The sequence below is a fragment of the Mesoplodon densirostris genome, chromosome 3, assembly GCF_025265405.1.
Source record: "Mesoplodon densirostris isolate mMesDen1 chromosome 3, mMesDen1 primary haplotype, whole genome shotgun sequence".
NCBI classification, from domain to species: Eukaryota; Metazoa; Chordata; class Mammalia; order Artiodactyla; family Ziphiidae; genus Mesoplodon; species Mesoplodon densirostris.
In genome coordinates this window covers 34,263,684-34,288,496 of record NC_082663.1, presented here as the reverse complement: position 1 = coordinate 34,288,496, position 24,813 = coordinate 34,263,684, and positions in this window count along the sequence as shown.

The following is a 24,813-nucleotide window of genomic DNA, read 5'->3' as shown; positions in this document are numbered from 1 at the left end:
TTTGTGGTCGTTTGTGTTTCCATACAGACTGTGAAAGTTTTTTTGTTGTAGTTCTGTGAAAAATGCCATTGTTAGTTTCATAGGGATTGCATTGAATCTGCAGATTGCTTTGGGTAGTATAGTCATTTTCACAATGTTGATTCTTCCCAATCCAAGAACATGGTATATCTCTCCATCTGTTTGTATCATCTTTAATTTCTTTCATCAGTATCTCATAGTTTTTTGCATACAGGTCTTTTCTCCTTAGGTAGGTTTATTCCTAGATATTTTATTCTTTTTGTTGCAATGGTAAATGGGAGTGTTTCCTTAATTTCTCTTTCAGATTTTTCATCATTAGTGTATAGGAATGCAAGAGAGTTCTGTGCCTTAATTTCGTATCATACTACTTTACCAAATTCATTGATTAGCTCCCATAGTTTTCTGGTAGCATCTTTAGGATTTTCTGTGTTTAGTATCATGTCATCTGCAAACACTGACAGCTTTACTTCTTCTTTTCCGATTTAGATTCCTTTTATTGTTTTTTTCTTCTCTGATTGCTGTGGCTAAAAATTCCACAGCTACACTTCCCAGTCTTCTTTTCACCTCACTTCCAACAAACCTCTTTGTCAAATGACATGTCTCCCATTTTATTTGACTTATCAGCACATTCTGTGCTTGCTACTTTGAAATTGAAATCAGTATGTATGACTGCTTACTTAACTTGATGGCTTTATGTCATGCATCTCAAACTCAGTTCAACTAAACCCAAATTCTTGATCATCTTCCTCCAAACTTAAAGGGTCTTCAGTGAATGGCTCAAATCCACTCAGTTGCACAAGTCAAAAACCTGTGGTTTCTTCTTGTCATTTTTTATTCCTTTTATCACACTCACCCTGTGTTCAATCACTGTATACTTGTCATTTCTAATTTCTAAATATGTGTTTATTTCTCTTCATTTCTATTGCCATCACTCTAGTCCAAGGTTCTCAAATTTGGTGCTGTTGACATTAGGGAACTGGGTAATTCTTTGTTGTGTGGGGCTGTGCTGTGCACTGTAGGGTGTTGAACAGAATCCCTGGCCTCTACCCACTATATGCCAGTGGTACCACTATCCCTACTTATGACAACCAAAAATGTCTCCAGACATTGCAGCATGTACTCTTGGGAGGGAGAGGGATTGTGTTGTAAAACTGTCCTCATTTGAGAACCACTGCTTTGTCTAAGCCACCATCATTTCTTCCTTGATCTGTTATAGGCTAACTGATTTCCTAGTCTCTATATGTGATACCTTTCAGTCATTTTTCATCTATTGCTACGGTGATTTAAAAAACCTGATAACCCATAAATCTGTTTACGTCATTCCTCTGCTCCTAAAACGTGAGTGTTGTTGCATTGTTCTTCGAATAAAAGCCAAATCCTGATATGACTTGTAAGGCATGACTCAATCTGCCTCTACCCATTGTTTTATATATATATATATATATATATATATATATATATATATATATATATATATATATATATATATATATATATATTATTGGAGTATAATTGCTTTACAATGCTGTACTAGTTTCTGCTGAACCCATTCTTAAGCCTCCTTTCACATCCTGTCCTCTCTGGCAACCCTGACCATCTTTCAGATTACACTCTCTATCTCAGATCCTTTGCACATGCTGTTCCCTTGTCTGTAATGACCTTTGTTCTCCTTGCTCTATCTCCTCATTCCCATTTGGCTTTGCTAATGTTTATTTGTCCTTCAAAACTCCCCCTGTTTTATGCTATTAACACTCCGTAGTGTTAGTCTTTTTCATAGAATAGACTTCTCCATAGTCTTCGCAACATGCATTGATATACATAATTGTGTAATTGAGTGTTTAATGTTCCTATTCACCTCTACAAGGATAGGGACCATCTTCTTTTGATTCAGCAATATATCTCCATTGCTTAGGAAGGTGCTTTACTCATAGCACTCAAAAAGCAGTGGTTGAATGGATGCATTAGTAAATAAGTATGAATGTGAGGTATATAGATGAGTTATTGAATTGCTCTGATAGGAATGTATTATTCTTGTGATTGAATTTTGAAAATTAGAGGCATTGTATTAGTTTCTGATCTACTCAAAGTAAATTGCTGTGAAAAATAAGATGTTTTAACATGCTTTGAGTTTTTAGGTTTAGGTGTCCTATACAATATTTCTTCCTTTTTTTCCTGTCAGCCTCTGGAGGGGAACTCTAGCCTGGATGTGGAAGGATATGTAAATTTAGCTGGTGAGATAAAAAATTGGTACAGTGAACTATGAGGTAGTTGTGCGGCTTGCCCACAAATTTCTGCAAATTCCATGTGTATTGCTATTGATATACTGCAATAAAATTACCTCCCCCACTGGGAGTTGGCTGAGAAGAATTTAGTATTTAATGAAAGGTTGGCTCAGTAAGTCCTATTTTCCAAATCAGAAAATAAAACTTTAAGAGGAAGAAATTTGGATAATTGTTCCATGAGTTTGTAGACATTAGGGCTTGGCTTGACACTGCTTTTAATTACATAAGGGTATTGGGAATATGGTTAATGAAAAAGGATGTGACATGAAACTTGAATAATTTTAGGTATTGAAATGTTCCTAGTTATTAATACAATAATCAACACTTTTAGGCAAAGTCTAAGCATATTATTTTCCCTTTTCCATGAAAGTAGAGAGAAAGCCATAGATAAAGAGAAAGGAGATGTTTAATAACAAACAGTAGTAATCTGGAGTTGGTTAGCTTCATGAATATCCATCTTAAGGAAACATATTTTCCAGTAAAGCTGTCGATACTCCTGAAACTACTTTGGGAACTCTAAAGGGTATTTTGTCATAACCCTATAATGTCTTGGTGTTATAAGCTTCTGTCTTCACTGCAATCTGGGTGTCATTGGGCTAATGATATCATCCATACAGATGTACAGTTGAGTGTAGAAGCTATGTTCCTCCAGTAATTAACTGATATTCTATTTTTTTTTCTCTGTAGTGTGGGAAACAGAATACTCTGATATGATACCTCAAAAAATAAATGCCAATGTACTGGCATATTCCTTCGTTTTTTTAATTGTAAAAATAATGTCACAAAACTGAAGAAAGATTTCCTCCCAAATAATACCTATGATCTCACTATTCTAATAAAACAAATTTCATGTTTACGTTAAAAAATCTATTCCATATTTACATGCATAATTTCATACTATTTTCTGATGGTTATATTCCATTTCATCAAATCAATGTGCAATAATTTAATTAATTATTCCCATTTATTTAACTTATAGATTACCTTGAATTTGTATGTTTATGTCTTTTGCCCAATTTGGGAGAGTTTCATTCATTATCTCTTCAAATATTTTTCTGCACCAAACTCTCCTTTTCTTTCTGGGACTCTGATGACATGACTGTTAGCTTTTTTGTTTATATTGTGCCATAGGTCCTTGAGAGTCTGTTCACTAAAAGAAAAATCTTTTTAATTCTCTGTTCTTCAAACAAGATAATTTTAGTTGATCCATCTTTCAGTTTACTAATTTTGTTCCTCTATCATTGTCATTCTCTATTAAGTTCATCCAGTGAGTTTTTATTTTGGTAGTATATTTTTCTTCTAAAATTTCTATTAGGTTTAAAAAAATAGCTTATACTTAAGACTTTTTCAAGCCTATTGTGTAATAAATTATCCACCCAAACTTACTCAAATTCTGCTCTGTTTGTATCTATAAAATTTATGGACTTAAATAAAATGTAAGCTTTAGTAAGTCATTATTAGATATAGAAGTCAATTTTACATCCAATACAGAAGACTTCTTTTGTGGTGTGATATATTGGAAATATGAGTAAGATTCCTAAAAGTTAGCACTGAGAAATGATCAGAAGAAATACTGGAATTCTAGGGCTTCTCTGGTGGTGCAGTGGTTAAGAATCCATCTGCGGCTTCCCTGGTGGTGCAGTGGTTGAGAGTCTGCCTGCTGATGCAGCGGACACGGGTTCATGCCCCGGTTTGGGAGGATCCCACATGCCGCGGAGCGGTTGGGCCCATGAGCCATGGCTGCTGGGCCTGTGTGTCCAGAGCCTGTGCTCCGCAACGGGAGAGGCCACCACAGCGAGAGGTCCACGTACTGGAAAAAAAAAAAAAGAATCCACCTGCCAATGCAGGGGGCCTGGGTTCGAGCCCTGGTCTGGGAAGGTTCCACATGCTGCAGAGTAACTAAGCCCGTGCAGCACAACTACTGAGCCTGTGCTCTAGAGCCTGTAAGCCACAACTACTGAGCCCACGTGTCACAACTACTGAAGCCTGCATGCCTAGAGCTCATGCTCCACAGCAAGAGAAGCCACCACAATGAGAAGCCTGAGCACCACAACGAAGAGTAGTCCCCACTCGCCGCAACTAGAGGAAGCCCATGCACAGCAATGAAGACCCAATGCAGCCAAAAATAAATAAATTTAATAAATTTAAAAAAGAAAAAAAAAGAAATACTGGAATTCTGTTTTCCAGTAGCCCAGAGAGAGGTCTCTTTGGGCTCCCTTGTCTAGGAAAACAAATTGAAGAAAAAAATAAAAGGTGAAACTTTGCCACAGTTTTTTGGACAGTGGATAGACTAAAATGTGATGGTTATGATTTGTTAGTTTCTGGTTGTCCCTGAGATAATTTTTTATTTATTTTTACTTTTTTATTGAATTATAATTGACATACAGTATTCTGTTAGTTTCAGGTGTACACCATAGTGATTCTATATTTTTATACATTACAAAATGATCACCATAAGTCTAGTTACCATCTGTCACCATACAGAGTTACTGCAATATCATTGACTATATTCCCTATGCTGTACATTACATCCTTGTGACTTATTTATTTTATAGCTGGAAGTTTATACCTCTTAATGTCCCTCACCTATTTCACTTATCCCCCCACTTCCCTCCCCATGGATGATCACTGGTTTGTTCTCTGTAACTATGAGTCTGTTTCTGTTTTGTTTTGCTTGTTCATTTGTTTTCCTTTTTAGGTTTCACATATAAGTAAAATCATATGCATTTGTCTTTCTCAGTCTGACTTATTTCACTTAGCTTAATACCCTCTATATCCATCCATGTTGTCACAAACGGCAAGATTTCATTCTTTTTATGGTTGAGTAATAGTCCATTATATATATATGTGAATGTGTGTGTGTGTGTTTGTGTATATGTATATATATATACATATACACACACACACAGAAACACATATTTATCCATTCATCAGTTGATGATAACTTAGTTTGCTTTCATCCTGAGAGGATTTTTAAAATAATGAATTCAATCCAGTTTTTTGATTTACGATCCTTCTTTTCCTCTCTTTTTTCCACCAGTGCTATTGAGGACTTACTCTAAATAAGCCAACCTTAGGGAATATAGAGCTTTAAAGATGCCATGCCTTTTGAAAGTCTATTTGGGAAGCAGACATGCAGACAGAAACGGAATACAGTATGATAATTATTATAGTGAAGGTAGGAACATGTGTGCTGTGAGAGGAAAGACCAGAAAGTGCAAAATCGGCTTGAGGAAGGTAGATCAGGCTTGGCAGAGAATCCATTTCCACCAAACCACAAATATAAGTTTGGTATGTTCAGGCAATGTGCCTGTAACTCTTCATAAAGTCAGAGCAATTCTGTCTGCATATACATGGACCATGACTGCTGTATTGGTCAAGTTTCAGTTGCAAAAACCAGAAACCATCTGAGTTAGTTTAAATAGAACAAGATTTAACACAGGAAACTGGATGCTTTCCATTTTATTAGAAGAGCTGGAATACAGGCTTTGGGCCAAGCTTCCAGGAATGAGTCTCTAACAAAGACCATAGAGCTGGCTTGTCAAGGGGGTTGTATCCTGTGCCATGACCGGCACGTGGGGGACTTCTCCTTCAGGTTGGGAATCAGCCTAACTGTTGTTGCCAGTACACACAGCCTCAGCAGCAGTCCAAGGATCAGAAAGCCGCCACCACCACAATTGTAGGTTCTAAAATCACACCCTCTGTCATCCATGCCAACAGAGTGGATTCACTCTCTTAACAGCTATGAAACGAGGGACCAGTCAATCACTACAACTTCTGTTACTGTTGTAGTAGAAATCCAAATACCTCTACCACAAGGCTTGCCAGTCAAAATACTTGAAGCAGTGGAAGAGTGGTCTCTATCTCATTCTGCTATCCAAGTCTAAATTACATCTGGGTCTAAATTACATTTGGAAATTTAGCTGCAGGGGAGTCTGAGAAGTGTCGTTTTAGTTTCCCATTTCTGCATTATAGGAAGGTACATCTAAAAGAGTTAAAAGGTTTTTTTGAGACAGTGATTCTGCAATACCTATCTCTCACAGTATCTGCTATAGGTGGTAGAAAGATGAATGAAGTAGATGCCCAGAATTCTTCATTCTATGACTACTGATATCTTCAGTGTAATCTCTTTGACATATTATTTACTGTTTTTTATGATGTCTCTTTCTCAATACTTGTGTAGACTCTTATCTTGGATTTGTACTGGAGCTTGTGGTTTTCTTCATTGAATAGGTTTGATTATGATGAATATCTATTGCAAATGAATTTGAATACTGGAAATAATACTAAATAATGGTGAATAAGATAGATTGTCATAATAGGTAATACTGTTTAGATTGAAAACATTCACACAATAAATATATTGTCAGCCAAACCATTGTCATAGTGAAAAAAACAGTCCTTGTGTGGCAGTTCAGGCCAAGTGTTCAGGCCAAGTGCCTCACCCTTCACTACCTGCAATGCCTCAATCATTAACTCAGGTATTTATTGAACTTTTAATATGTGCAACGGCTGTGCAGTGTTTTACATTTAGAACTTTCATTTGTGCTTTGCTTTATAGCTCTTTTACAGTGTGCCTTCCTTTATGTTGTCTTATTTTGTATGAATAACCAGCTTATTTTTTAAAAAGGAACTGAGACCTAGAGATTTATTGTTAAGAATGCCAACCAAAATGAATAGTTCTATTGGATATTTTATTTTGTGAAATTAATTTCATATGACCAATACCATTCATATTCCAAAACTGAACCCATTTTGTCTTCACTTGTGATTTTTGACATACATTGTTTCTGGGTTGTGTTAGAAATTAGAAAATTCTGACTGAAGATCTTGTTACTTTCCTGTGAATTATATGAAAAATGTCATATTCTATCACTAGTGGCTGTTATCGTTAAACGTTGAACAGCTTCCTTGAAAAGATTTTTATATAAGATACCTTACATTTTATTTTCCTCAAAATGGATTGAATATTATATTTCTCTCATTCAACAATACGTCTACTTGACAAACCACACAAAAAATTTTTTGTTATTTTAGAGTTACACTCACATTTAAAGGCAAAGCTGCTGTTGCATATGTAATTTCAATTGTTATATGTGACAAAGGTTTTATATTTTATTGACTCCATCTATATATATATATATATATTTTTACTACTGTTACTATGTACTATCATTTACCTGTTCTAAAAGGGACAAAATAAGGATGAGTTTATTTTATATTTTGATAAATTCTAACTTTTTCTAAGCAGATTTTTTTTTTTTTTTTTTGCGGTACGCAGGCCTCTCACTGCTGTGGCCTCTTCCGTTGCAGAGCACAGGCTCCATACATGCAGGTTCAGTGGCCATGGCTCACGGGCCTAGCCGCTCTGTGGCATGTGGGATCTTCCTGGACCTGGGCACGAACCCATGTCCCCTGCATCGGCAGGCAGACTCTCAACCACTGCGCCACCAGGGAAGCCCCTAAGCAGATTTTTAACAAATGAATTAATCTGCATACCAGCTATCCTACTTCTGATTCTTTCTTATTTTTCCACTATTAATGTTTTTTTTAAAAACTGAGGGAGTTGATATAATTCTAGTTAGGCTATTTCTAAGCCTTTCTTTTCTTGCTAAAAAGCACCAAAAAAAAGAAAGACAGAAAGAAAAAAATCTCTGTTTATATCTTTCAAGCCATTCATCCATCCATCTTATTTATCCATTGGTCCAATTTTTCTTGTTTATTTTGTGGTGAATTGTATAATTCTAGATGTTATAAAGGACAAATGACTATAAAATAGACTATAGAAATCTATTATCTAAACGGAAATCAGTAAAAACAAACCAAGAAAACCAAGGTCTATTTTTAATAATACTGCATTGCATATTCAAAAGTTGTTAAGAGAGTAGATCTTAAAAAAAAAGAAAGCTGGAGGGAGGAGTCAAGATGGTGGTGTGGAACATGCGGAGTTAACATCTCCTCACAACGAGAGCATCTGCTGGCCTCTGATGGGGGACTCTGACACCCAAAGAGACGGGAGGGACCCCAGAATGAACTGGTAGGACGTAGGGGGACTGAGGGGGGAGGAGAAGTGGAGGCCAGACAAGATTGGTGCCCCTGAGGCTAGGGAGATCAAGAGAGGCAGGTGGGAGGGACTCTCTGGGAAGAGCAGGAGAGGAGCAGAGGGTGATCACCTGTGCACTTGGGGCCTGGGGAGCCTGCTGAGCTCCCAAGTCAGCTCCTGCCCTCCAAAGCCCCATCCAGGCCACATGGGTCCTAAGGGTGTAGGTGGGAGGCCAGGAGATCTTGTGTGGCAGGTGGGAGGGGCCATCCAGGAGGAGGGGGAGAGGAGAGGAGAGGAGGGTGTTTTCCCCACCCATTTGAGCCCAGGAAGCCTGCTGGGCTCCCAGGTGAGGTCCCCTGCCCTCTGAGACCAGGAGTGAGGGGCATGCCTGGCCCCCTTCTGTTCCTTGAGCCTGAGCCCCATCCCCCCACAGACCCCAGGTCCTTTTCAAGCCATTGGCCCCACCCACCACCCAAACCTCGCCCTTGCTTAGGACCCGCTCTCCACAGCCAAGGCCTTCCCCCACCCCCCCTTTTATTTTTCTTTTCCTCCTCCTCGTTTTTACTATTGTGGTTCTGATGTACCTTCCGGTTGTTGATTCATCTGTATTTTTATTTTTACATTCTTTCAAACATATCTGTTAGTTTCCTAGTCTAATTTTATCTTTTACTTTGTTATTCTCTTTTTTTTTTTTTTTTTTTTTTTTGCCACCCCACACAGCTTGTGGATCTTGGTTCGCGAGTCTGGGGTCAGGCGGAAGCTCCCGTGGTGGGAGCTCTGAGTCTGAACCACTAAACTAACAGAGAACCTCGGACACCAGGGAATATTCATCAGAGTGAGGTCTCACAGAGGTCTCCTTGTCTCAGCACCATGACCCAGCTCAACCCAATAGCTTACAAACTCCAGTGTTGGAAGCCTCAGGCCAAACAACCAGTAGAACAGGAACACAGTTCTACTCATTAAAAAAAAAAAGAAAATGAGACGGCAAAAAATATGTCACAGATAAAGAAGCAAGGTGAAAACCTACAAGACCAAATAAATGAAGAGGAAATAGGCAATCTATCTGAAAAAGAATTCAGAGTAATGATAGTAGAGATGATCCAGAATCTCAGAAATATAATGGAAGCACGGATTGAGAAAATACAGGAAATGTTTAACAAAGATCTAGAAGAGCTAAAGAACAAACAAACAGAGGTGAACAACACAATAACTGAAATGAAAAATACACTAGAAGGAATCAATAACAGAAAAACTGAGGCAGAAGAACCAATGCGTGAGCTGGAAGACAAAATGGTGGAAATAACTGCTGAGGAGCATAATAAAAAAAAAAGAATGAAAAGAATTGAAGACAATCTCAGAGACCACTAGGACAACACTAAATGCACCAACATTCGAATTACAGGGGTCCCAGAAGAAGAAGAGAAAAAGAAAGGGTCTGAGAAAATATTTGAAGAGATTATAGTGGAAAACTTCCCTAACATGGGAAAGGAAATGGTCACCCAAGTCCAGGAAGCACAGAGAGTCCCATACAGGATAAACCCTAGGAAAAACACACCAAGACACATAACAAACTAACAAAAATTAAATTCAAAGAAAAATATTAAAAGCAGCAAGGGAAAAGCAACAGGTAACATACAAGGGAATCCCCATAAAGTTAACAGCTGATCTTTCAGCAGAAACTCTGCAAGCTGAAGGGAGTGGCAGTATATACTTAAAGTGATGAAAGAGAAGAACCTAAAACCAAGATTACTCTACCCAGCAAGGATCTCATTCAGATTCGATGGAGAAGTCAAAAGCTTTTCAGACAAGCAAAAGCTAAGAGAATTTAGCACAACCAAACAAGCTTTACAACAAATGCTAAAGAAACTTCTCTAAGTGGAAAAAACAAGAGAAGAAAAAGACCCACAAAAACAAACCCAAAACAATTAAGAAAATAGTAATAGGAGCATACATATTCATAATAACCTTGAATGTAAATGGATTAAATGCCCCAACCAAAAGACACAGACTGGTTGAATGGATACAAAAACAAGATCCATATATGTTCTGTCTACAAAAGACCCACTTCAGACCTAGGGACACATACAAACTGAAAGTGAAAGGATGGAAAAAGATATTCCATGCAAATGGAAATCAAAAAAGCCGGAGTAGCAATACTCATATCAGATAAAATAAGCTTTAAAGACTGTTACAACAGATAAGGAGGGACACTACATAATGGTCAAAGGATCAATCCAAAATGAAGATATAACAATTATAAAAGTTTATGTACCCAACATAAGAGTACCCAAATACATAAGGCAAATGCTAACAACCGTGAAAGGAGAAATTGACAGTAACACAATCATAGTAGGGGACTCTTAACACCCCACTTACACCAATGGACAGATCATCCAAGCAGAAAATAAATAAGGAAACACAAGTTTTAAATGACACAATAGACCCCATAAATCTAATTGATATTTATAGAGCATTCCACCTCAAAGTGGCAGAATACACTTTCTTCTCAAGTGCATATGGAACATTCTCCAGGATAGATCACATCTTGGGTCACAAATCAAGCCTGGGAAAATTTTAAGAAAATGTAAATCATATCAAGCATCTTTTCTGACCACAACACTATGAGATTGGAACCAGTTATAGGAAAAAAACTGTAAAACCCACAAACACATGGAGGCTAAAGAGTGCACTACTAAATAACTAAGAGATCACTGCAGAAATCAAAGAAGAAATAAAAAGAAACATAGAAACAAATGACAATGAAAACATGATGACCCAAAACCTATGGGATGCAGCAAAAGCAGTTCTAATAGGGAAGTTTATAGCAATTCAGTCTCACCTCAAGAAACAAGAAAAATCTCAAATAAACAATCTAACCCTACACTTAAAACAACTAGAGAAAGAAGAACAAAGAAAACCCAAAGTCAGTAGAAGGAAAGAAATCATAAAGCTCAGAGCAGAAATAAATGAAATAGGAATGAAAAAAACAATAGGAAAGATCAATAAAACTAAAAGCTTTTTCTTTGAGGAGATAAAATTGATAAACCCTTAGCCAGGCTCATTAAGAAAAAAAGGGAAAGGACACAAATCAATAGAATTAGAAATGAAAAAGGAGAAATCACAACAGATACTGCAGAAATACAAAGGATTATAAGAGACTACTACAAACAACTATATGCCAATAAAATGGACAACCACGAAGAAATGGACATATTCTATCACGAGCAATGAAATTGAAACCTTATTTAAAAATCTTCTAACAAAAGTCCAGGACCAGATGGGTTCACAGGAGAATTCTATCAAACATTTAGAGAAGAGCTAACACCAATCCTTCTCAAACTCTTCCAAAAAATTGCAGAGGGAGAAACACTCCCGAATTCATTCTATGAAGCCACCATCACCCTGATACCAAAACCAGAAAAAGATATCACAAAAAAAGAAAATTATAGACCAATATCACAGATGAACATACATGCAAAAACCCTGAACAAAATACTAGCAAACAGAATCCAACATCACATTAAAAAGATCATACACCATGATCAATTGGGATTTATCCCAGGGATGCAAGGATTCCTCAATATAGGCAAATCAATCAATGTGATACACCACATTAACAAATTTAAGAATAAAAACCATATGATTATCTCAGTAGATGCAAAAAAAGCTTTTGACAAAATTCAACACCCATTTATGATAAAAACCCTCCAGAAAGTAGGCATAGAGGGAACTTACCTCAACATAATAAAGGCCATACATGACAAACCCACAGCCAACATTGTTCTCAGTGGTGAAAAACTGAAACCATTTCCGCTAAGATCAGGAACAAGACAAGGTTGCCCACTGTCACGACTGTTATTCAACGTAGTTTCAGAAGTTTTAGCCACAGCAATCAGAGATGAAAAAGAAATAAAAGGAATCCAAATTGGAAAAGAAAAAGTAAAGCTGTCACTGTTTTCAGATGACATGATACTATACATAGAGAATCCTAAAGCTGCTACCAGAAAACTACTAGAGCTAATCAATGAATTTGGTAAAGTAGCAGGATACAAAATTAATGCACAGAAATCTCTTGCATTCTTATATACTAATAGTGAAGAATCTGAAAGAGAAATTAAGGAAACACTACCCTTTACCCGTGCAACAAAAGGAATAAAGTGCCTAGGAATAAACCTACCTAAGGAGAAAAGAGACCTGCAGAAACGTATAAGACACTGATGAAAGCAATTAATGATGATACAAACAGATGGAGAGATATACCATGTTCTTGGATTGGAAGAATCAACATTGTGAAAATGACTCTACTACCCAAAGCAATCTACAGATTTAATGCAATCCCTATCAAAGTACCAATGGCATTTTCCACAGAACTAGAACAAAAAATTTCACAATTTGTATGGAAACACAAAAGACCCTGAATAGCCAAAGCAGTCTTGAGAAAGAAAAACAGAGCTGGAGGGATCAGGTGCCCTGACTTCAGACTATACTATAAAGCTACAGTAACCAAGATAGTATGGTACTGGCAAAAAAACAGAAACAGGTCAATGGAACAGGTTAGAAAGCCCAGAGGAAAACCCATGCACATATTTTTGATATAAGAGGCAAGAATATACAATTGAGAAAAGACAGCCTCTTCAATAAGTGGTGCTGGGAAAACTGGACAGCTACATGTAAAAGAATGAAATTAGAACACTCCCTAACACCATGCACAAAAATAAACTCAAAATGGATTAAAGACCTAAATATAAGGCCATACACTATCAAACTCTTAGAGGAAAACATAGGCAGAACACTCTGACATAAATCACAGCAAGATCCTTTTTGACCCACCTCTTAGGGAAATGGAAATAAAAACAAGAATAAGCAAATGGGCCCTAGTGAAACTTAGAAGCTTTTGCATAGCAAAGGAAACCATAAACAAGACGAAAAGACAACCCTCAGAATGGGAGAAAATATTTGCAAATGAAGCAACTGACAAAGGATTAATCTCCAAAACATACAAGCAACTCATGCAGCTCAATATCAAAAAAGCAAACAACCCAATCCAAAAATGGGCAGAAGACATAAATAGACATTTCTCCAAAGAAGAGATACAGTTTGCCAACAAACACATGAAAGTATGCTCAACATCATTAATCATTAGAGAAATGCAAATCAAAACTATAATGAGATATCATCTCACACTGGTCAGAATGGCCATCATTAAAACATCTACAAACAATAAATGCTGGAGAGGGTGTGGAGAAAAGGGAACCCTCTTGCACTGTTTGTGGGAATGTAAATTGATACAGCCACTATGGAGAACAGTGTGGAAGTTCCTTAAAAAACTAAAAATAGAACTACCATACGAACCAGCAATTCCACTACTGGGCATATACCCTGAGAAAACCATAATCAAAAAGAGTCATGTACCACAGCGTTCATTGCAGCACTGTTTACAATAGCCAGGACATGGAAACAACCTAAGTGTCCATCAACAGAGGAATGGATAAAGAAGATGTGGCACATATATACAATGGAATATTACTGAGCCATAAAAGGAAATGAAATTGAGTTGTTTGTAGTGTGGTGGATAGACCTAGAGTCTGTCATACAGAGTGAAGTAAGTCAGAAAGAGAAAAACAACTACCATATACTAACACATATATATAGAATCGCAAAAAAAAAAAAAAAAAGGTTCTGAAGAACCTAAGGGCAGGACAGGAATAAAGACTCAGTCGTAGAGAATGGACTTGAAGACATGTGGAGGGAGAAGGGTAAGCTGGGACGAAGTGAGTGAGTGGCATGGACATATATACACTACCAAATGTAAAATAGATAGCTAGTGAGAAGCAGCTGCATAGCACAGGGAGATCTGCTTGGTGCTTTGTGACCACCTAGAGGGGTGGGATAAAGAGGGTGGGAGGGAGTCACAAATGGGAGGAGATATGGGCATATATGTATATGTATAGCTGATTCACTTTGTTATGAAGCAGAAACTAACACCACTGTAAAGCAATTATACTCCAGTAAAGATGTTAAAAAAGAGAGAGAGAGAGAAAGAAATATTGTATGCTAATGCATATATATGGAATCTTAAAAAAAATGGTACTGATGAACCTAGTTGCAGGGCAGGAATAAAGAGGTAGACATAGAGAATAGACTTGATGACATGGGGTGGGAGCACAAAGCTGGGGCATAGTGATGAGGGTAGCATGGACATATATACACTAACAAATGTAAAATAGCTGGCTGGTGCGAAGCAACAACATAGCACAAGGAGATCATCTTGGTGCTTTGCGATTACCTCAGGGGAGGGATAGGGAGGATGTGAGGGAGGCTGAAGAGGGAGGGAATTGGGGACATGTGTATGCATATGGCTGATTCGCTTTGTTGTTCAACAGAAATTAACATGGTATTTTGAAGCAATTATACTCCAATAAAGATCTATTAAAAAAAAAAGCCAAGGGTCTTATGCAACTGGTATATATTGTATAAAGGAAAATACACACCTTGCCCCTTAACAATCATGAAGTTAAGTAAAATAAGAGTAGTGGAGGTGATTAAATGAAGCTCCATACTTTTTCTTACTTGGTCAATACAGATAACGACCAAGGCCCAACTAGTGTCCTGAACAAGTTAACTGGCTTTCTTAACATGCAAATGGACAGCCAAAATGTAGTGATATGGAAAAGTGAACTTTTCCTGTCCTCTTCTCACTTGTGAATTAAAATCTGAACTGTGGTCAGCGAGGGTGGCTTTTTGATAACTTACATAGTTTGCTGCTTAAGAGGCCTGCTCAAGGTGCCTGTAATTGTATATGTCTGGGGTCACACAGCCTAATCCTAGAGTTTGTGATCAGCTCAGTTCCCAAGGAAGGATTTAAGTGGCATAGTGCCTTTGCTCAGCATTATAATACTAGCAAACCCTTGTTTAATATCTCCTATGTGCCTGACTCTGTGCTAAACACTAATACCTAGATACTCAAGCCTCACAACAAACCCATGATGTTGGTACCATTGTCTACATTTTATAGACGTGGCAACTGAAGCACAAAGAATGTAAGTGACTTTGCCATAGTCACACCGTCCCAGAGCCAGTATTTGAATCCAGGTAGGCTGGGTTCAAAGTCTAAACTCTTAACAGTTTTACTATATGCCTCTTCTACATTATACTGCTTCTACATTATATCAACCTCTTTGTTTCTCACTTTTAACTTTTGCCCTTATTACAGTAGCTGCGTTCTAGTAGGTATTAGTACTAGTGTTAGTAATAATTTCTGTTTTATTATTAAAAATAAGAAATTGTCATATAAGAGAAACAATAATTTAAATACATAGATCAGGTAATTCGCATAATGATCATATGAGGATACATTCTACACAGATGAGAAATTGTGACCCAGGTTGTACTGTATCCAAGGTGAGGCAAACAAGAACCTATAAACCTAAGACTTGAACCTAGGTCTTCTGATAGCAAGTGCAGGGCTCACTGACCACACGGTGTCTCCTGCCTATATTGTGGCTTTATTAGTACAGGTTTTCTTTCTGAAGACCTGCCTTCACCCGTGGCAGGCCTATCCAAAACCATTAACTCAGAACCCAGTGCAACATTCCTACAAGAGATGTGCCCAGACAGCTGCAGGGGGTCATTTTGTTTTACCTGCTACTATTCCTCCTTGCCGTCTTGGCCACCCTATCGTCTTCCTGCTTATTCTGGGCTTGTTCTGGCCTTCCCAAGGTTTGTAAGGGACTTGATTGATTAGTTGTAATTAATATTATTGTTACTTAGAAAAGGCGCCCAACATTTTTTTTTTTTTTTTTTCGGTACGCGGGCCTCTCACTGTTGTGGCCTCTCCCTTTGCGGAGCGCAGGCTCCAGACGCGCAGGCTCAGCGGCCATGGCTCACGGGCCCAGCCGCTCCGCGGCATGTGGTATCTTCCCGGACTGGGGTACGAACCCACGTCCCCTGCATCAGCAGGCGGACTCTCAACCACTGCGCCACCAGGGAAGACCCCCAACATTCTTCTGTTGCAAAACTAGTAGATCATAAGAACAAGAGGTCTAGAATAGCATTCAGAGTTTGCCAGGTTGTTATTGGGTCTCATGATCCATTATCCTTTTCCTGATAAGGACTTTTTTCATCATAAATTTGTTCCTGATAAATCAGATTCACTTTGTTGTCCTTAAAAATCCAACTTTTTACAATTAACATTTATTTCAGAGCAAAATATAATGTTGAAGATTATCAGATTAAAAATAATGACAGCTTCTACAACATGGTAGTTAATTTCTAGGTGATGAAGTTTCTTATGTTTCAGGAAAATCACTCAGCTGCTTATGCTGAATGAACAATTTGCTGGCAATGCAAGAGAGGGTAGATGGCTATCAAATGTTGCATATAACAAAGAAACCAAGCAAAGAATGAGCACAAAGTTATAGTTAGTCATTGTCCGCAAAAAGGAAAAAAAAAAGCCCAATTGAAACTCTGACAAACTCTGAAGACCTGAACATGCTATTTTAAATACATAAAATACCTTTGGTGGCCAACCTTGTAAGCTCTTTTCACAGAGTTAATTCAGTTTAGCACCTCTCTGCAGTGTTTTGGTCAGACCACATATGACAAGTTGTGAAAATTTATCAACAGCTCAGAATGAACCACAAACACTCAGGGAAGGCTAAGAAAAGAGAAAGCTAAATGAATAAAAATAATTGCTAGAGCTTGCAGAGGTATGAGTTGTTAACTAAAAATATAGATCTGATGGCATTCTGTTGGCACTTCTGTCTTTGTGTTGCTTCAGAGCACCTGTCCTGATATCTAAAATTAAGAGATTATAATCTTTGCTTTCATGGCGTACTATGGGACTAACACCATGCCTTTCACCTGGTATGTCATATCCAATCAGCGGACATTGTGAAAATAATACCTCTGGTAAAATGTTCGTGACTACTGGGTATAGAAGTCAGGACAAGATAGACACATAGCCAGACGTCAACTTCATCTCAGCTATTTAAATTCTTCACATATGCATTCATATCTTACATAAGTAGAGTCAGCTTTTCTTCTTTTTTTATATCATACACTTATGTTCCAGTGTGTAACATGTGATTTCCTTCTGTCAGTTGCAAGTCCAGTCTTTTGACTGACCTGTCTTTTTGTCCTCAAGTTTGTTTACTTATTTATAAAGCTCATCTTCCATCTTCAGTTCCTATCAAAGTCCTCTATATTTTCTTCTGTTTTCCAATGGTTCTTTCCTGTTTTTCTTTAGCCCTTCTCTGTGTCAATCAGTATCTGACTTAAAATTCAACAAATATCCCAAAATGAGTTTGTGATATTCTAAATACATTTAATTTTCTAGAAATTAATACAAAAGACAACTCTTTATTTACATCTGATTATCTCAGACAAACTCCTTGTTTTTAATTTCCCTAGTGGACAGCAAATTTCTCTTCACTAAATATCCTGTAAGGAGATGGTCCTCTTTTTTTGGTTGCTGATTTTCTCTGTGGCTGAGATGATCTGTGAGACAATCTACTAACCCTGAGTAGGAAACTAGTGATTTTTATTACTCAATGTAGTTCATAATTCTTCAAAGACTTCAGTTTACTTCCTTTGAAATTTGAAAACTACTCTAGTTTACCTCATGAAAGATGACCATTCCATAACTATCATGAAATAACCCTCAGACTGTGAGTTTACCAATTCCAGTTTTATTATAGACTGAGTCTCTGTATGATTTCATGCCTTCAAACAATCAGTTGCTAAGATACTCTTTGTTAAACAGTTCAGCAATTCAGTAGGGGATGTGGTTTTTGCCAAGTCATTCCAGTCAAAACAGGTGAACTGCAATAAAAATATGAAAGATTATGGGTCAGCGAACTCTTAACCTCTAAAATAATGTGGAAAATTGTGATCTGTGCATATATACATTTTCTAGGGAGAGGCTTTATTACTATTATTAGATTCCCATTACCTTGCACAGTGCCTGGCACATTGTTGAATCTGAATAAGTATTAGGTGAGTGAATTACAAATGAAATAAGAATTCTAAAAATGGTCCCCTCATTAGTAAAAAGAAAAAAGTTTAAGAATAGCCAGAACAACATTTTTTTTTTTCCTTTGAATGTTCCCTCTCTACAGATCTCTTTAGTTTCTCCTTCTCGGTATTCCTAGAAGGTGGATGTTAAAAGTTCAGAATTTATCTTTCATATTTCCTGACTGTTTTTTCAAACCTTCCAATTTTTATCCCTTTATGATATGTTATGGAAATTCAACAGCTCAGTCTTCTGTCTTACTGTTTTAACTTTAGCTGTGTCTTTTCTACTCTTCATTTTATTTAAAGGTTTGAATTTTAATTTCAACACCATTTTCCCATGATATTTATTATTTTTTCTACTAGCCTGACTTTACTTCTTAGCCTTGATGATGGCTTCTTTTTTCTTATCCCTCTCCCAGAGATTCCCCGTGATTTCTGGCCCACTGAGGTTTCTTTTCTTGATTTTGAATGTAGTTATGAATTGAAAAGGAAAAGATGACTTTCTATAATTTTCAGAAACCCAAGATGATCAGAGTTGAGGGAGGTGAGACATTGTGTGTGTCCACGATCTATAAGAAGTTCTTACATTTTTCTTATGTGTCATTTGAGGTTGAAGACCACCCATTTAAAAGCATAGTGTTTCTCCTGATATTGCCAAAATTATATAGGAATGCTGTTAGGTAAAAAATAAAGAAAAAATCCAATGAATAAACACTAAGTCACCCACAATTCTACTATTAAAAAATTGCTACTGCTACTGTTTGTATACACACTTTTTCATTTATTAAGACTTTTCTATCTCTTGCTTATTCAGCCGTGGGGATGGAGGAGAAGGAGTGTGGCAGATATCCAGGAACTGGGGAAAACACTTTAGGGTTCAATTAATAGGAGGAGATATTGTAATTTGATTTGAAAAGAGACAGCATTCTCTTTAGCAAAATAAAACCTAAAACCTATGCTCTTAGAGTTGGGGTGGGGCGAGAAGGATGCATAGTACTGGAAAGCACTCTCAGAAGGAAATTAACTTTATTAGTGTAAGATGTCTTTGATTGCTATTGTTGTTGCTGATGTTATTATTATTATTTTCAGGCAACCAAAGACAAGAATATCAGAAACAAAATGACTCCCAATGCTCTGTCTTCTCCTGTCTACTCTTAGAATGGGAGGCTTCCCCATCCTCTATCCCACACCAGAATGAGAGAAAGAATAGCTGTAGAAGAATAGTTATCTGAAGTTTCATATAATTAGCACAGGAAGCTAGGAAAATTTCTAAGAAACAGGAAAACCTGGAGCTTGCTAACCAGTAGGTTGATGAACACAGCTCTGTTTGAAGGGAGAGAAGTGAGGGGGACTTTGGGCTAGGAGAAGATGCTAAAAGGAGTGAGGCATTGTGGGAAGGGGGTAGCAGAATGAAAGATGGGGATGTATAGACTCTACTAACCTAGGGAGCATTCATGTGGGAATCCCTAGAAGGGCTGAGTAGTGGATCTCCATGCTTGTGTACAGTGCTTTGGGAGGAATTAAATAGACTAGAGGTGAAAAGTCCTTGATTTCAACCCTTTACGAAATTCAGTACAGTTGAATTCTGCCACTGTGAACCTGAAGTAGAGTTGATTGAAACTTACTAGGGTATGTGTTCACATGGCAGAGGAAGGGGAATGGACCACATCTCCACCTGGTCAATGACAGGCATCTAAGACACTTTGAATGTGTTCAGTGATGAGGGTGGGCCATCAGGGGAGCTGTTTTTAGTTATTATGGGGCTAGAGAAACAGGAAGCCTTATTTCCATGCCTGTAGCACATTTATCCCCAATTGTTTGCTTAGCTAACTTTCAACAGTTCTGTTGGAATCATATTTTCAAATGATAGCTTCTTTCCTCACTATGAAGAATAATCAGGGTGAGCAAAATTTCAAGTATGTGTTTCCTAGGTATAATTGAAATACATTAAATCTCAGCCCCCCCCTTTTTTTTGCCTTAGATCAGCTACATAATGTACCTGCAAATATGAATATAGCTAGGTTAACCTGGGTGTGGATAATGCCCTCTAACACAAGTTGAGAAACTTGGCTTGTAGTCTCAACTTGCCTGTCAACTAACCTGGTGAGCTTTACCAAATTGCTTAAGTTCTTTTCACCTCAATGTGCTCCTCTCTATGTAGGCCTCCATTATCAGACTAGAGCCTGGTCTTTGACCTCAGCTCTCCCACTCCTCCTTTTAACTGTTCAGCAAGAAACCCAAGAGTTCTGAGTTACTTTTAGTGGGAACCCAGCAACCAAGTCAATCTTAGAAATAATGAGACCCAACTGATTGTCCGTGTTCAAGTAGTAGAACTGAAGACAAGTCCATTTTAGTTATTTTTGTATGTTGAGCTACTTAAGTGGAAAGAGGGTGCTGTGGTATCAGGATGCTTTCACTTAAAGTCATGAAACACTAACTCAACCTGGCTTCTACCATACAAGCCCTTTTAAAAAGTTTCACATAACTTACCCTTCCATGGGTAAGGTAAGCATTAGGTACACAAGTTCTCTAACTTTACTTCTCTGCAATTCTGTTGGCTCCATTCTCTTTCCCATGTTAGCTTCATCTTCTGGTTGAGTGACAGATAGTGGCAGTAGTTCAGGCATCCCACGTAAATATGAACATGTATGGAGGGAGAAGAATCCATTTCCTCCGGCCTTGTCTCCACTTAAGAGTAAGGAGTTTATTCCCAGAAGTGCCCCAGCTCACTCTCCTCATGTCTTATTGGTTGGAATTGTTTTAAATTGTACTAAACATCTATCCATAAGCCAGTCACTAACAAGGAGAATGGATTGCCATGACTGGCTTAGATTCTGACAGTTTTTGCCCATTTATTAGTTGCTTTTGAAGAGACAGAGTCCTGAATTTCCCTACTCTGCCAGTTTTGGTGATGTCACCTTAGATTTCTGATTGGCTTAGATTGATTAAGATTTACCATTGGAGTTGGAGATGCATGAAGTTATTTTTAGAAGAGAGAGAATCCAGACAAATCAAGCTTAGCAAGGAGGAATGGACACCGGTGTTATCTAGAGTCACTATGGGAGATGACTGTAATAGAGGCATCGTGGATGGAGGAGGGAGGGTGATCATGGAGAGTCCTGGGTCAGAGCAGCAATCTGTCAGTGGAGAGGACAGAATGATTTTAAGAGGAAGACAGACTCAGTTTCCAAATCAGCTCTATCTCCCTCCAGTTATTTTAATGTGGAGAAATCAGTTAACTTGGTTGTACCTCAGTCTCATACTCACAATAAGATGGGAATAATAATTTACCCCCTTTTGAATTAATGTTAAGGTGATATAAGAAATATAAAATGTCAGAAGGGAACTTGGCACATCATAGACAGTTATCATTATTATGTTGATGATGTGACTGGCCCTCCTGGAGCAGGGTGATTAGCAGACTAAGTAGTGAGTTATTGGTGGTTGAATGTCTGTGCTTAAATACAATACTTGGCCTTTATTGAGTGCTTCCCATATGCCCGGGATCAGTTATTGATTCTATCCACAAATCATTACTGAGTGCCTACAGTGTGTCAGGCCAGCACTGAATTACAAGACATAAACACCACTGTCCTCAAAACGTTACAGCCTAGCAGAGGAAGACAGACACAGTAAATGCATAAAGCATGTAGGATATGAGATAGTGCTGGGTACTGAGGGGCACTCTAAGGCATGGAAGAAGGACAGGGAGGGCAGGGGTGGAGGCAAGCTTCAACAGGGTGGTCAGAGAAGATCCTCCTGAGGAAGGTGACACGTGAGCAAGGAATCGAAGGAGGTGAGGGAGAAGGCCAAGTGGCATTCTGGAGGAGATCTCCCAATGGAGGGGACAACAAGTGCAGAAGTTCTGATGCTGGAAACATGGCTGGGAAGTCCAAAGAAGAGCAGCGAAGATAATGTGGCTAGAAAACAGCAAAATGAAAATCAGAAAATAAAAGAAAAAAGAAAATCAGGAGGAGGTGAGGTTGGGAAGGTGGCAGGTGAGATTGGGTGAGGCGTTTGTAGAGCTTTGAACATCATTTTAAGGACTTTGATATTTCATTCTGAGTGACATGGAAAGTTGTGAAGTGGTCTGAGTGGAGGAGTGGCATTCATTACTTTTCCTTCACTGTTCTTTTGATTTTCTTCTATTTACATTTCTTCTATTTTTTATGTTTTTTTTTTTTTTTCCTTTTTGCGGTATGCGGGCCTCTCACTGTTGTGGCCTCTCCCGTTGCGGAGCACAGGCTCCGGATGCGCAGGCCCAGCGGCCATGGCTCACGGGCCCAGCCGCTCCGCGGCACATGGGATCCTCCCAGATCGGGGCACGAACCCGTATCCCCTGCATCGGCAGGCGGACTCTCAACCACTGCGCCACCAGGGAGGCCCAGAGAAAGGTTTTTTTTTTTTTTTTTTTTTTTTGCTGTACGCGGGCCTCTCACTGCTGTGGCCTCTCCCGTTGCGGAGCACAGGCTCCGGACACACAGGCTTCGTGGCCATGGCTCGCGGGCCCAGCCGCTCCGCGGCATGTGGGATCTTCCGGGATCGGGGCACGAACCCGTGTCCCCTGCATCGGCAGGCGGACTCTCAACCACTGCGCCACCAGGGAAGCCCTATGTTTTTAAAAATAAAAGTTTTTTTGTCAGTCCCTGCTTTTTTTCTAGCTTTCCAGTCATCACTGTGTATTAAGAATTCCTGCACCTGTACCAGCTGTTTGCTCCAGATTCCTAGACATGCTTCATCTGCCCTGAAACTACTGAGAAGCGAGCTGGCAATCTATCAGTAATCTCCTTTTATTTACCAACTGGATGTGACCATAACCTTTGCCTCCTTCTGCCTGAGGGGACCCTTGACAACTCCCTAAGGAGGTTAGGCTGTTCTTGGTTTCTAGAAATCTTTAGGAAACTGGTGCTTGTTAAGAACTAACCCCAATACCTTGAGCTGCCCAGGGGCTGCTGCCTGCCTGATGGTGTTGCAGTCTCTGCTGTGAACCAACAGTGAAGTCAAGCCTGGCACCTCCCTCTTAAATCAACGTGTCCTCATCCCATCCGACCTTAATGACTGACTGCGTGTCATCTGGATTTTAGATGCCATATCTCTTGGTTATTATTCTCACTGCGCTTTTAGGCACATGCTGGGGTCTCTTAGTCTATCCTCTTTGTGTCCTAGCTGCTCTTTCACAATTTTTTTTTTCTTCTTTTTTTTTTTTTTTTTTTTTTGCAGTACGCGGGCCTCTCACTGTTGTAGCCTCTCCCATTGCGGAGCACAGGCTCCGGATGCGCAGGCTCAGCAGCCATGGCTCATGGGCCCAGCCGCTCCATGGCATGTGGGATCTTCCCAGACCGGGGCACAAACCCGTGTCCCCTGCATCGGCAGGTGGACTCTCAATCACTGCGCCACCAGGGAAGCCCCTGCTCTTTCACAGTTTTTATCCTTGTCCCTCTGTGCTGCATATGAGAAATTCCTTAGAACAACATTTTTACTTATTAATTCCTTCTTTATCAAATCCTGAGTTCACTTAGGTTTTTGTTGTTGTTATTTTTCATTATTTAAAAAATATCCTATTTTTAATGTATATCTATTATTATTTTTACATCTTTATTGGAGTATAATTGCTTTACAATGGTGTGTTAGTTTCTACTTTATAACAAAGTGAATCAGTTATACATATACATATGTTTCCATATCTCTTCCCTCTTGCATCTCCCTCCCTCCATATCTATTATTATTTTATTTTCCTGTTTTTCTATGATAATTTATAATTCTCTTTAAACAAATGTTCTCCCTTTCTTTATTGCTATGAACACTCAAAATACTTTTTATAATTCTTAGGTGGAACATTCTTTGATTATTCATTACCTAAATGGGGTTGTTTTTCCCATTGTAGATTTTGTTGACTGACTTTCTTAGCAGTAAGTTACGTCCCATGGCGTGCAGGATAGTTTATTGAGTGGGATGATTTTATCTTCTCTCTTTTATCTTTTGTGCTCACCTCCTCCTTGAACAGTAGTTTTCTCTGCCCTCTCCATCTAGCCCTCTGAGCCTCCCGTCTAGAATCAGGTGTTTTGATAGGTTGGGGCTCCTGCTTTGCTGTGACGTTTGGTACAGTGTAGATCCATGCTGGGAGCCGGTTCCTGAGCTTCGGGTTATGCTTTGTCAAGCAGCCTCTTGGAGCCTACTGTTTATAAAGTCTTGGGCCCTGGATGAAAGCAGTTTTCTCAGCTTCCTTCTATAAGCAGTGAAGAGGGGAGGTTGGGCAGAGGGCAGTACTTCCATGGCAGCGCCTGGCTTCAGGCAGTGAGCCTGAATCCTAGCCCACATCTGCTGTGGGATTTTAAATTCTTCTTCCTCTCGCTCACTGGAATCATAACAGCCCTGCCTGTTTCTAGACTACAAACCCTGCAGATTCTGGGCTTTAGCCATATTCTTTGCTTTGGATTTTCTCCTTTTAGATTTTTC